Here is a 14,715-nt window from a genome sequence, read left to right on the forward strand (position 1 = left end):
AATTATTGCCAATTTGGAAATGAAATTTGATGTTTTTCTTTTGAAAAAGAAGAAACCTGTTTTCCCATATCCAACTATTCGTGCATAAAAATATTTGACCGGTTGAATGTGGAAAAAAACAGGTTCCTGTTCTTCCAAAAAAAAAAAGCAGCCGAGTCGTAATCGTCAATTTGTCACACCGCAAATTTTCTTCCGCTCTCTCTCACTTTGCCGAAACTTTTATTAATATTCAAACAAAATATTAAATTTTAGAAACTATTCAGGTTTTCGTGTTTTCTTTAAATCTATCCCAACCGTAATATTTTTTTTGCAGTTTTAAACTGAATTACCACAAAAAAAGAAAATTGCGGTTTTGAAATTCCAAACTGCAAAAAAATAAAAACGCTCTAATTTTTACTTTTTTCCATTTTTTTAATTTTTTTTAATTCAATAGAAATATTTATAATTTATTAATCTTTTGTATTGAAATATTAGAAATATTTTATATATTTCTTTCAAAATAGATGGGATATTATATAATTTGATTTATTATAAAGACTGCTACCTATGTTGCATGGATACGGATACGGGTATCGTATCGGATACGATACGTATACAACGATATGCTAATTTTCAAAAATCCTAGATACGATACGTCTATTAAATATATTATTTTTTATTATTTTTATTATATTATTAATTTAACATTTATATTATATAAATTAAATATCAAAAATATGGTTGAAGATGATGCAAAACCCAGTCATATATTAAATATCATAGATGCTTAATTTTAACAAGAAATTTGATTTGGTACAGTGGTAAAAAAGTACTTCTCGAATCTAAGGTTTGCCCGTACGTTCGATTCTCACGTGCAAGAAGCGCAAAAAATTTCAATTTTAGTACTTAGGTCTATGAGTGCATGGATTGGAATTTCCGCTGGTGCATGTGTGGTGCACGGACACTCCAGTGCAGAGTGTCTAACGCATCTCAGCCGTATCTGTTACATAAATCTGTATCCATGAGTTTTATAGGCGTGTCCGTGACCGTATCAAATTACAAAGGATTACATAAAGGTATCCGATACGTGTCGGACACGGGTACGATACCCAATTTGAAGTATCGGAGTAACATAGACTGCTACAAATAATCCGAATCAATACTTTTAATGCCGGATTTAAGAAATATTAATATATTTCTTTATGAGTTATTGGAAAAAAAAATATGATTTTAATTTGAGTTATTGATCGCGGTTTAAAAGTCGCTTCTAGGTAATACAAAAAATATTATGATTCTTCTAGTACATTTAATTTCTAAAAAAAATGTATCTATTTGGAGAATTCTTTTTGAATAAACATTAAATAACTTAATTTTTTTTTCAAAAGTAGATATAACTTTTTAGAAATTAAATGTACTAGAAGAATCACAATATTTTATGTATTTACTTAGAAGTGAATTTTGTACCGGGATTTATAACTCAGAATCCAAATATTTTTATTTTTTTCCAATAACATATACAAAAATATATTAAGTTATTTTACAACTGCAAAAAATCCCGTATGAAAAATGTTGATTTGGATTATTTGTAGCAGTCTATGTTACTCTGATACTTCAAATTGGGCTTCGTACCCGTGTCCAACACGTATCAGATACCTTTATGTAATCCTTTGTGACCTGATACGGTCACCGACACGTCTCGGCATGAAAAATGCGAAAATCTGAATAGTTTGTGAAATGTAATATATTTTTTTTGGATATTAATAAAAATTTCGGCTCTGTTTGAGTGTCCTCTCTCTCACACTCAATTTGAAGATGTAATTACTTGTGTAGTTATGCATCAAGAGTTGCTCTAAGTCATAAATCGGTTCAAATTTAAAGTAGAGAGAGAGGGTAGTCATGACGAGACGCCGTTTCAAATTATTAGCTTCAGAGAGAGTGAAGAGAAGCTTGTAGTAGAAAGGTTTAAATATTTCAAATTCAAGCTAATTCTATCGGTACCTTGCTTTGAACCGATAGCAGAAAGTCAGCAAATTCAAATTTTGGAGATCAATACTCTATAATCTACTATGAGTATTAGGGATGTTTGAAACTGAAAGTTAAAAATATAAAAATAAAAATGAATCTTGCATAAGGTGACTCACTCGATAGAAGATAAAGAAGAGATAAACTTAATTGTCTTCATGATGCTCAAGCAGATGGTAACTCACTTAATAGAATATAAAACTGCATGTCATAAACAATAAAAAATGTAAGTTTAATTTTGACAATGAATTATTTTGTATTTTCAGATCAGATAACAAAGCAGGTACAAAATAATTATCTTCTATCAGTTTAAACCAGTATTCTGCTGTGAGAACCTTACCCCTTTTGAAATTTGGCTAAGTAACAAACTCTTCTTATATCAGTACCTTAAGCATAAGGTACTGATATAAGAAGAGTTTGTTAGTTAGCCAAATTTCAAAAGGGATTAAGGTTCCCATTGCAGAATACTGTTCCAAATCGATAGAAGATGGTAATTATGTACTGATTTTGTTATCTGATTTGAAAATAACAAATAATTTATGTTTAAAATATAACTAAATTTTGTATTTTTTTACAACATGCGTGTTTTAAGTTAAATTGACTTATTCACATTCTACATGAGTGATTTTTATTTACAATTTTTATATACAATTAACGTGCATGAATGTTAGTATTGAGTTAGTTAAATTTTCCATAAATAAATGAACGGTTTAGATTCACTGTTTGAAATTAATTCGATAGGTTTCAGAATTAGTGTTATATAGGCTGAAATAATACTGATGTTATATTAGCTAAACTCACAATTTAGATGCAACTAGAGGAATTTCCCATTTATTTATCTAAGACTTATTTTAAGTAATAAAAAATTGACTATGTTTTTTTTTTTTTGAGTAAAAATAAGAATGAAAGTCCTTATTTGTTTTATTAATGGCATAAGGTGGTTTTGGGTTTTAAGACCAAACCCGATAAAAGAAATTTTACAAAGATTGATTCAACCTTGTTGAATCTTGTTAAAGAGAAAATTAAAAAGAAAAACCAAAAAAGTGATCAGATCATACACACACTGTTGATGCTAAAATCGACAGAAGCTTTCTAGAAGGTCACGAAATACTGAATAGAAAAGTTAGGTCGCAGATCCAACGGTAATACGTACTAAATGTCAATTGCTGATCCACACAAAATAAAAACTAATAAATAACAATGTTAGGTTGTATATGAAAGATGTAAATCCTAGTTGCATGGGACCAGAGAAAAAGAAAGTTTGTCAGGTATGAGCATAAGGACCAGAATGCAAGATACATGTGCCTAGTTTTATGGGGCTAGTAACTAGGTCAAAAAAGATGGGAGGGTTAGATATAAAAAACGTGCAGATACTGAACCAAGCATTCTTGGCCAAAATCATCTGACAATAAATGCAGGTTCACAAACCAAGGTGGATGCAGTTGATGCATTTTGCACACCAAAACGGTTAGACTATGGGAAATAGCAGCCATATAATTAAGCTTTTGGTCAAACCTGAAGCAGATAGGTGAGCTTTATGCAAACGTCAGTGTCATTCCACAAGGGGATGGTCATCCACATCAGATTTTGGAAAGACTGTTAATTGGTTGCCACAATCAATCGAATTATCAGAGGCAGATACCCAATACTATAAACATATATCGGAAAATCCTACCTTGCTTGTTATTTTCTTAAATTGATTTGGGTTCAAGTCTTTGGTGAAAATATGGTGTTTATATATGTTTCATTTGCTCGAAAATTTTCTCTAATAAAGTGACAATTCACTTCTATATATTTTGTTCACTCATGAAACACAGGATTTGATTCTATGTGTCATGTCGAGATGTTGTCGTAATACATTTTCATATGTTCTTGAGTTTTAAATCCCATGTCCAATAGGAGTTGCTTAATTCGCTTACGATTGATGCTATGGCACAAGATTTTGCTTCGACACTTCATCATACTACGATATTTGTTTTTTGCTTTTTCATGTGACCAGCATCAAAATTGCCACAAATATTATTATAATTATTGTTTTTCATCCAAATGACCCTTACCGGCATTGCTTTTTAGATACCCCAAAATTCTAAAGAGCAATGGAGGAATGACCTCACATTGGCAGCAACATCAGAAATGTTTGGAAGTTAAATGCACTACCAAGGTAACACCTATAATATTTACACTTGAAATAAATACTTGAAATATTTGATATTAATAATTTTAGACGTATTCCAGTAACATATCGAATAACAATTAAAATTTGATAGAATATGTTAAATACAAATATTTAATATATGAGCAATTTACACATGCATGACGAGTTATAAATATTTGCGCGATTACAAACTCGAAAATAATTCATCATGGATTTTATTTGGAAAGAAAAAAAATACGTAGAAAACGTTTGTGTTTTTAAATTTGCAAAATTTCTCACAAATTGTCAGATATATGGGCAAGATTCTACGAAGATAAAGATTAAAAAATATATATATATATATATATATATCTCTAAATGATATATGGGTGATGAGAAAGATAAAAGAAAAAAATTGATATGACTAGGCTTTTTTAGAAATGCTAAGTATATATGTTAGATATAAATATTTGATATGGTGTATATTAATACTGGTGCATATAATTATCAATACTTGCACACATTAGTTGCAAAATCGCTGATGATTTTTGTAAGAAGTGGTCCTTATTATAAGATGTAAAATCGCTGGTGATTTTTGTAAAAAGTGGTCCGTATAAGATAGAAAGAGTGTGGTATCAGGAAGTTAGTTTTGAGGAAGTTTGAAGAATGTACCTTGTGAGACAATTACACTTTCCTAATAAATTGGATAGACATGCTAGCAAAGTTGACCTCATTCTTCAATTTGAATCCGGCAGCTAAATTGGAACTTAGAAACCAGTTCTAGTACATGTCTTCAAATCATCCCACGAATGCATGTAATTTGGGCTGTTAAAAATAATTATATAGGAGTTAGTTAAAGCTGATGGAAAGCTATAACTTTGATCAAGTCAATGTCCCCCTTTCATTTATAAATTATAATACTGACAATGATAAAGTGATTCAGCCATCAAGATATAGTTTCTGATAGTGAAAGGGTGTGGTATTTTATTTGTAATACTTGTATTATATTGAATTAGTGAGTTATTGAGTGTAATTATTTATCTAAGCAGAAATTGTTGATAAATTATTTTTTAAACATTTTTTGTTTATTTTGTTTAGTACAAAACATGCATATGGCAAAAAAAATCAATGTTTCTGATCCGTTTCAGCCGATTCCGAGTGATTCACCTAATTCTAATTCTATAGTCAAATGACCGATTCCGATTCTGATTTTTTCCTTCTATGATCCTGTGTCCTTTGCAAAAAAAGAAGAATATTTTTTTTCGATAGAATCTGCTAGGTACAAAACCTAACACATGTAATCTTTACACTTGCATGATGAGAAATAAATACTTGAAATATTTGATATTAATATTTCAGATATATTCAAATGCAAAAAACAATTAAAAAATGAGGGTGCTCCACCTAAAAAAAATAAGGATAGAAAAGGAGCAGATTTGGATCCCATGTCCCATTTGCGCTTGCTTTGGACCCGGTTCGCGTAATGCCAACCTGACGAGTTTCTGTTTAACAAGGGCTGTCTACGAATTGAAGTATTGTAACTGGGAAATTTTGAAAAACTTTTGGAATTTGGACAACAGAAAGAGGTGGGCAAAGGTATTGACAGAGCAGTTTTTTTATTAGCACAGTGCATGGACCACAGAACTACAACAACACTGCATTTTTTTTACTTCACGGTGAAACTTTGTGATTATTACTTTTCTCTGTTCTCAAGGAATACCAAAAATTGCCAAACTTTAATTTACCACGACATTATTTCCTCTTCTCTACACATTAAATTTCTCTTTGTCCAATAATCAGTTCACTAATCAGTTCGATAAGTCGTAATTTTTTTATTTTTTTTTTGAGTAAAGGTTAGAGGTCAAGCCACTAACTATTTAATACCTTTGTTATTATAACAAATAATTTCCCCCATCCAGATTTCGAACTCATGACCTCTCATATAGAGGCCATGTACTTTTGTCACTAGATCAAATGCTAGTTCTCCGATAAGTCGTATCTTGATAAGCTTGCTAACTCTTGCTTCTCCATCTATCATTTGTCTATCGGAATTATGTTTCGACCTTAATCATTATATGACTAGGGGTGTCAATGTTACCTTTTATCTTTTATCTGTTTATCTGATCCGTATAGTATTCGGTAAGACGGGTACAGGTAAAAAGAAAAAATTGGTAAACTTAACGGATACGGATAAGGATAAGAAAAAAAAATTGTTATCAACGGATAAGGGAGTGGGTAAAGCCTACTTTGTACCTGTTATTGGAGTTACAAGAGTTCAATAGTTTCTTGGTTCGAGTTACACAAGAAGCAAAAAAATTGGAGAGTGGTATTTGCTCATTTTTGCCAGAATTTGAATGGATTGGACCGTTTAGGTCAAAATTTGACTAGAATTGCACCATTTTGGCTGATATTTGATTAGAATCAGATCGTTTCGGTCGAAATTGAATGAAAAATCACCTACTGTGTAACTCGGTCTGAAATCGGATCGGTACAGCTCGATTCCAATCCTGATCGGCCAATTCCGGTCCTTAATGACCGATTTTTGCTTCTATGGTTTAAATGTTTTATTTAGTAAATAAAATAATAATAATTATAGTAGCATTGCTCGTTATTTATCTACTACCGTTTCGTTATCCGACAACCATAATTGAAAAGAGAATAATACAAGTAAGATAAATTGTAGTGGTTAAGAGTAGAAAACGGAAAAAAAAAATTGTAACGGATACGGATACAAAAATATTTCCACCCAACTCTAATCGTACCCGTTGACATCCCCATCTGTGACCACCTGTTACGATGTATTATATATAGTGAGTCTACGTCAAACAGGGCAGTGTGGTCCTGAAATATGAAGACTATGTTTTCGTGGAAATATTTGAATAAATTGATATAAACGTGTAATGGGCAGAATTTTTTTAAAGGAGTTTCCTGTTGGACGGAGATTGCTTTGGGGCTTTTTTAAACGAGTTTCTTGTGCCAAACTTTACCACGAAATTATTTCCTGCTCTTCACACATTAAGGACTTGTTTGACGTGTATATAGGAATAGGAATAGGAATACAAAATTTTTAAACTGATTTTTACTGTTCATGTGGGAAAAAAAAAATTCAGTCTGACTGAATTTTTTTTTTTTTCCACGTAAACAGTAATTTCCGAACAGACCCTAAATTTCTCAACAAAATTTTAGTTGTAATAGTATTGCTAGCTTTTTGTTTGATTATTCTTATGCCCTCTCTCCAATAATCAGTTCGATAAGTCGTATCTTGATAAGCTTGCTAAGTCTTGCTTCTCCATCTGTCATTTGTCTTTGGACATTCTGTGATTAGGGGTGTCAATGTCACCCTTTTATATTTTTATCCGATCCGTACCGTGTTTGGTAAGATGGGTACCGGTAAAAAAATAAAATTTGATAAATTTATTGGATATAGGTAATTTTTTTTTTGTTATCTAAACAGATAAGGAAACGGGTAAAGCCTACTCCGTACTTGTTATTGGAGTTACAAGAGTTCCTTGGTTCGAGTTACACAGGAAGCAAAAAATTTCGGAGAATGGAATTTGCGCATTTTGTCCAAGGCTTGGACCATTTCGGTCGAAATTTGACTGGAATTGCATCATTTCGATTGAAATTTGACTGCAGATAAAAATCACTGTTTCGGTCGAAATTGGATGAAAAATCACTTACTGTGTAACTCAGCCTGAAATCAGATTGGTACATCCCGATTCTGACCCAGATCGGCCAATTTCTGTTCGAAACGGACAATTTTTTCTTCTATGGTTTAAATGTTTGATTTAGTAAATAAAATAATAATAATTATAGTAGCATTACCCATTATTTATCTACTACCGTTTCGTTATCCGACAACTATAACGAAAAAGAAAAAGATACAAGTAGGATAAATCGTAGCATTTCAGGGTAGAAAACAGACAAGAAAAATTTGTAAAGGGTACGAGTATGTAAATGCTTCCACGCACCCGACCCTAATAGTACCCGTTGACATCCCTATCTGTGACTGTGACCACCCATTACGATGTATTATAATGAGTCTACGTCAAAGGGGGCAGTGTGGTCCTGAAATATATATCATGACTTTGTTTTTGTGGAAATATTTGAATAAATTGATATAAACTGGTAATGGGCAGAAATTGGTTTATATATGAGTTTCCTGTTGGACGGAGACTACTTAATTTGGGGCTTTTAATTGTTTTAAACGAGTTTAATTCCTGTTGGACGGAGACTGCTTTGAGGCATTTAAGCGAGTTTTTGGTTAAAAAAATAAAAATAAAAATACAGGACGTCATTCCAAATTGACGGTATTGAACTACAGTTCGGATCTTGATCGGAATGAAGCAGGATTTTTATGTATCAGAATTTTGTCAAATAATGCAGAAAAATATTCCAACAATTTGAAAACTTTCGTTAAAATTTCATTTCATTTTTTTTGTTTAAATTGTATTTGCTTTTTGACATAAGACAAGTGATTTTTAATTATTATTGACTTACTAGACTGTTCAGTACTATATGGTATGGCTCCTCTAGAAACTTTGATATGTTGACACGGCACGTATTTCGGACACATCTAAACACGGTACACGACACGTTTGATGTGTTTCGGATGTGAAAACACAATACACGTTCGAAGCACAAGTCTACAAATTTTAACGTGTTAGTACGGCATGTGTTCCTTCATGTTCTCGACACACGTCTAAATCATGGTATAGCATGACACGTATATGGTGTGTCATGTTTCGTTCAATACCAGGCAACTATAAGTGTAACACTGTGAACTTTTAAAATTCAGATTTAATTAAAATAATAAGTGGTTAAATCGAATAATATATATATTCGTATATTCGAAATTAGTGACGTGGATGGTGAACAATAATTATACGATTAATTGTGTTAAGAAAGAGGAGCAATAGGTGTTATATAAATCATTTAATCAATATCGAACAAGTGGAGGGTTTATTTTGCAAAAGGACCACTTACAAGTGGGGGCCCTTGTCATTCCCTCCTCTCCCCTCCTTCCTTTCTTTTCCTGCGCCCCCTCCCTTTTCCTTTGCTTCCGCCAAGAGAGACCGAGAACGAGAGAGTGAGAGAGAGATCTAAACCCCCCTGGTGACCGTATTGCACGAAAACGGAGATTTAGGAAGAGGAGCTCAAATCTCGTACATCCATCCGTTCCATTGGTAATTCCCCTTTCTATTTCTCGCTCATTTCTCGATTCCGTGTTTTTAGGGTTTCGGTGAAAACCCGTAGAATCGTACCAAACTGATTATTCCGTGCCTTTGTTGTTTCTATAGTGTAAATTGACTGATTCCGTGTTCCAAAGTGCAACCAAATTTCCAATTTACGGATTTTCCCAAAAATTGATTAGGGTTTAAATTGTAAAAGTGCCGGACTTTAATAAATTGACCTATGTATAGATCCTAACGAGCACGGCTAGCGGGATTGACGAGCTTACCGAGTCGCGAGATCGCGGACCCTCTACGTGCCCTACGTAACCAGGTGGGGGGGTTCATGGGATCTGTTTTGGGGTTTATTCGTAGAACTAAATAACGGTGCATATTATTATATTTATGTTGATTGCTTGATTTAAATAAACTGTGCATAGCATGTTGAATCTCTGATTGAAAGCATTTGTTGTCGCATTGCATTAATTGTGATATTAGTGTAATTGAATTGTATAACTGTTATGATTCTCATGTTGGTACGGTTTATCGATTGTTGATCTGTCGTTTTGAATAAGTGAGTGGAACCACAGTATGACTTGGATTGATTGTGTGAAGTGAACAGTGTATCATAGTGGAAAGTCTAGCTAGCTACTAGACTTTCATCCAGGACCCTTATGCGCATCTGGAGAATGGCCCTAGTGAACCCAGTACCGGTTGGGTAAGGGAAGTGCAGTGTAATTTTAGGTAGAACTGTGGTTCAGTGATTCAGTGAAAGTGTCAGTGATTTCTTTTTGAGAAAAGTAATATTCTGTTGCATATTCGCGGAATATGCCCGTGAAATTTTAAGTGATGAATTGATGTGATTGTATGACTTGAAACCAGAACAATAGAACTGTTAAGCCGGAGGTGATCGATAGTTGATATCTGTACCTCATAACCAGACCTATATATATTATATCTGTGAAACCAAATCTTTCTGGAAATTCGTTGATTGATATTGATGAGATGTGAATTGAAATCCGTTTGAATCTATTCCCGGTACATGTGCATTTATTATTAACGGTGAATAAATAAATAGATACCCTTTTTCTAGTGTATTTAGTTCTGGTGATGGATTTCTCACAAATCCAGTAGCCCTTTAAATTCCGCACTGAGAAAACGGATGACAGGTTTTCTCACCCCCTCCCCTCGGGGAATTTTTCCCCTTTGAATTGATATGTGCAGGTAAACGCGAGTGAAGTGGGACTCGGGCTCGACATGTGAGTATAGGCCGGGCTAATAGGTTATGCCAAACTCTTTTTATGCCATTTTGAATGTGTAGTTGAACCCGTAGTCGGTTATTTTGATGTATAGGTTATTATCGAACCGTATTATGTTATAAAACCCTAACGGTATGTTTTAAATGGTTGTTATGATTTAAATGTTGAAATTGCATGTTAAATGTCATTAAAATCTCTAGTGAGTGGGGAATAATTGTTTAATTATACGGGGATTTGATCGGGTTTGAAAACGGGGTGAAATTTCACGAAAATGGGCAAAGGAATGAAAAACAGTACCCTTATTGCGGGCCGCAATAACCCTATTGCGGGCTGCAATGAAAGTAGACAGAGGGAAATTCGCAGATTAAAATCCAACCAGGTCATTGCGGGCCGCAATAAATTCATTGCGGGCCGCAATGAATGGAGGCAGAGGCGATTTGCAGAGACTGGAAACGTTGGGATACATTGCGGGCCGCAGAGGATAGGTTGCGGGCCGCAATCAATGAATAAAAATCAAAGTACTGCGCAAAATGAAATCTGAATGGGCCTTGCGGGCCGCAACCATTTTATTGCGGGCCGCATGATTCAAGTCAGACACTTTGTGAAACCTGAATGGACCTTGCGGACCGCAACCATTTTATTGCGGGCCGCAATAGGTCATGCAGAAGTGTTTATTTAATAGTAATAGAGTCAAATTGAATTGGAATCGAATCGGATTTGTTTTAAACCTAAATTAAATAGTAATTGCATGATTTAAATATATTTGTGAGTATATTTTAAAAGTATATAAATCATATTTGTATAAATATGATTTTCAGACTAATTAAATGGTAAGTTGGATTGGTTGTAAACCGTTATTATGTTAAGTTTACATCGTACTTGCCTTGTGAGTATATAGGAGATTATATATTCACGGCGGGACTGCACGACCCCCCTGTTCCGGGGTGTGACAAAGGTTCAGCTCGAAAGAACATCTGTAATTGCTACAAGCCCTAATGAACTGAGTTATGAATCGAGTTAAGCCAAAATATATATGTTGTGTTTGAAATTCATCTTGGAAATTCCGTAAACTGTGTTGCAGGTTCAATTAACTGTTGTCGTGCATTGGCATTCTGTTATTTATGATTATATGTATCTGTTTGCATTGTTTATTGTTTGGGTTTCATTTTTGAATATAGAGTTTGATTGCAAGTCCAATAGTCTGAACTGTGGCAAATTCGCACTGAGAATTTATTCTCACCCCCCTCTCCCGATTATTTTCAGGTTCATTACACGGATCTTGAAGCAAATGAGGATATTGGTAATGCATATAAAAGATCCACTGCCTTGCGTGTATATGTGACGCCTGATAGATACACGCGGCAGGCTGTCAGACCCGCGGGATTTGGGGTGTGACAGTCTCAATTACCTCCGATATATGGACTGCTGGTAAACATGGCCTTGGGTACTCTTATGTTACTGGGCATTGGATCGATAATCAGTGGGTATTACAAAAGAGGATATTAAGTTTTCGAGTGTTAGATTCCCCGCACACCGCAAATGTAATTTTCAAATCTATTATTGAGGTTTTACAAGAGTATAACCTTAAGAGGGATATGGCTAACAAGGTTTTTTCTATATCTTTCGATAATGCTAGCAACAACATTGCTTCCATTGAAATTTTTAAACGGTCACTAAACCCGATTATGAATGGTGAAATGTTTCACCAAAAGTGTGCTTGTCATATACTTAACCTCGTCGTGAAGGCGGGACTTAAAACAGAAGCTATAAAATTATTGATAGTTAAATTTAAGGATGCCCTCAACCACATTGTTTCAAACCATGAAAGAAGACAAGAGTTTGCAAAGTTGTGCGTAACCTATCGACTAAGCAAGTTGAAAGTACCTTGGGATATAGATACCCGTTGGAACTCAACCTATAGGATGTTGAACCGATGCCTTCCTTACAAAGCTGTCATAGGGGAGTTTTTGAGGGGATCCACCCCTGAGGGAATGCAATTGGAACCCACCGGCGGGGAATGGGACCAACTAGAAAGGCTTTCAACATTCATAGGAACCTTTTTTGAAGCAACCGTCAAACTATCCTGCTCGTATTCACCGACGACATTTGAGTTTTTGGGGCAAATCTACCAAATTTCCAAGGTGTATCGTAATTTGGAACAAGCAGAAACACACGATAAATCTCTCACAACGATCGTAGAGGCCATGAAACTAAAATTTCTAAAATATTGGAAAGATGTACCCCTCCTGGCCATTATCGCAAGCTACCTCAACCCGGCATACAAGAAATATTACACGATCAAAATGGTTGAAGCGTACAAAGATAATCTACATTTAGACGCAACCAGAACCCCTCTTCGTCCCGGGCTGGTCCTAGGTATGAATAAATATACATTATGTTTTTAATCTTTATTATTTATAATATATGCATTATTTGTCCACTAAATTTTTTTTTTTTAATAGTTCCACTTTCAGGAGCACTAGCAGTAGTGGATTGTTAGCAGATTTTCAGTCAGATAGCGAACCGCACGCATCCACAAACGAGTTAGTGAGCTATTTAAATATGCGCAACGAAAATGAAAACGTTGACATCATGACGTGGTGGAAGAGGAATCAAAGGTCTTATCCAACACTGGCGATGATGGCCCGCGACGTCTTTGCCGTACCCGTGTCAACCGTCCCTTCAGAAAGTTGTTTTAGTTCGGCGAACAGGATCCTCTCCGACAGACGCAGTAAATTGGGTCCACATGTTTTTGAGAGACTTGTGTGCTTGAAAGATTGGATTAATGCTGACGAGCGCAACCAACATCGAGATCAAGAATCATCATCCGCAGCTGATACTGAAGAAAGTGTTACCGAGCCGCAGCCCCAAGCTAATTCAGATTCAGACGGTGCGGAAGAAAGCGAACAATGGTATATGAATCCAAACTACTAGATAGGTAGTGTCGGTATAATTTTCTAACATCTTTTAATATTTATGGTTATTTTTAAAATTATAATTTCTAAACATTTCAATTAGTTTTTAAATTATTCATTTTAAAGAACAATTACTAATAAAAAAAAAGTTAGAACTCCGCCTATGTTATTTTACATAGCCGGTCCCAAGCCCGGAATAAAGGAGGAGGGTAACTTTTATTTTTTAATCTATTGTTTTTAAATTATTCATAATTATTTTTAATGTAATAAATTAATTTAAGATATTTTTATTTATATTTTATTGTTTTAATTAGAATGAGAATTTGAAAATAAAATAAAATGACTTGCTTAAATAAATAAATAAATAGATTTGTACTTAGCCGTATAAATATACAAATTTTTGCACGAATAATTTTTATATATAAGGTACAAATTTTATTCATTTATAAATTATAAAGTTGCGACTTGATAATTTCATGTTTATATATACTCTATTTGATATCGAACTATTCATATTATAAAAATCGAATTATAAACATGTAATAATATTCGTACGACACTGTAAAAAAAAACAAAAAACAAAAAAAAACAGAAAAAAAAACAGAAAAAAAAACAGAAAAAAAAACAAAAAACAAAACAGAAAAAAAAACGGAAAAAAAACTAAAAAAACAGAAAAAAAAAATTAAACAAAAACAGAAAAAAAAAACGGAAAAACAAAACAAAAAAAAAAACAAAAAAAAAAACAGAAGAAAAAAACAGAAAAAAAAAAACCGAAAGAAAAACAGAAAGAAAAAAAAAAAAAAAAACCCGTACCCTACCTGACTACCCGTACCCGAGGTACCCGTATCCGTTACCCGGGACGGGCACGGGTTTGAAACGGGTAGGGTACACTTTTTTAAAACCCTACCCGACCTACCCGTACCCGCCTACCCGTACCCGCCTACCCGTACCCGCCCTACCCGACTACCCGCCCTACCCGTACCCGCCCTACCCGACTACCCGCCCTACCCATACCCGAGGTACCCGTACCCTACCCGAATTCAATCCACTAGTTCCGGACGTGTCGTGTGGTGCTACGAACACGTGAAAACATGGCACACATCCAAAGCCCGACACGCACGACAATTCTAGAATTTTAACGTGGTACCATTAATAAAAGTTTCGGGACCAGTGTTGATTTCGAGAAGGATGAATTGTTCTTGACATATTTATATAATTAAAGGATAATACTCTTA

This window comes from Carex rostrata, chromosome 28 (genome assembly GCF_964058835.1).
Source record: "Carex rostrata chromosome 28, lpCarRost1.2, whole genome shotgun sequence".
Taxonomy (NCBI): domain Eukaryota; kingdom Viridiplantae; phylum Streptophyta; class Magnoliopsida; order Poales; family Cyperaceae; genus Carex; species Carex rostrata.